This window comes from Notothenia coriiceps, unplaced genomic scaffold, assembly GCF_000735185.1.
Source record: "Notothenia coriiceps isolate Sejong01 unplaced genomic scaffold, NC01 NC01_scaffold00035606, whole genome shotgun sequence".
NCBI lineage: Eukaryota > Metazoa > Chordata > Actinopteri > Perciformes > Nototheniidae > Notothenia > Notothenia coriiceps.
In genome coordinates, this window is record NW_011368307.1 from 245768 (window position 1) to 246253 (window position 486).

Consider the following 486-nt stretch of genomic DNA (forward strand, 5'->3'; position numbering starts at 1 on the left):
ATGTAGGTGCTGACGCTGTTGGCGGTTCTAGTGTTAACAGAAATGTAAATTATATATGTGTAATGGCAAATGCCATAGGCTATATGATTTTCTTACTTGGAATTCTGCCTTTTTGAACAGACTTTTTGATTGAGTCCTAGCTATATTGTCTGCTGTTCTAGGGTTAATATGAATCTAATATGATTGTCATCGGTCTAAATTAGATTTCAAATGATTAACTGTGTATGTAATGAAGATCATAGTGTGGATTACATTACATTACATTGCATTTAGCTGATGCTTTTATCCAAAGCGACTTACAATAAGTGCGTTCGACCAACAAGATACAAACTTGAAGAAAACAGAATCAGAACATCAGGTTTCTGGGGTGTACAGTTTAACCATGTCCTGGATGTAGGAATGGCCAGATCCATTTGCAGCATGGTAAGCAAGTACCATTGTCTTGAAGTGGATTCTAGCAGTTACCGGAAGCCAGTGAAGGGAGCG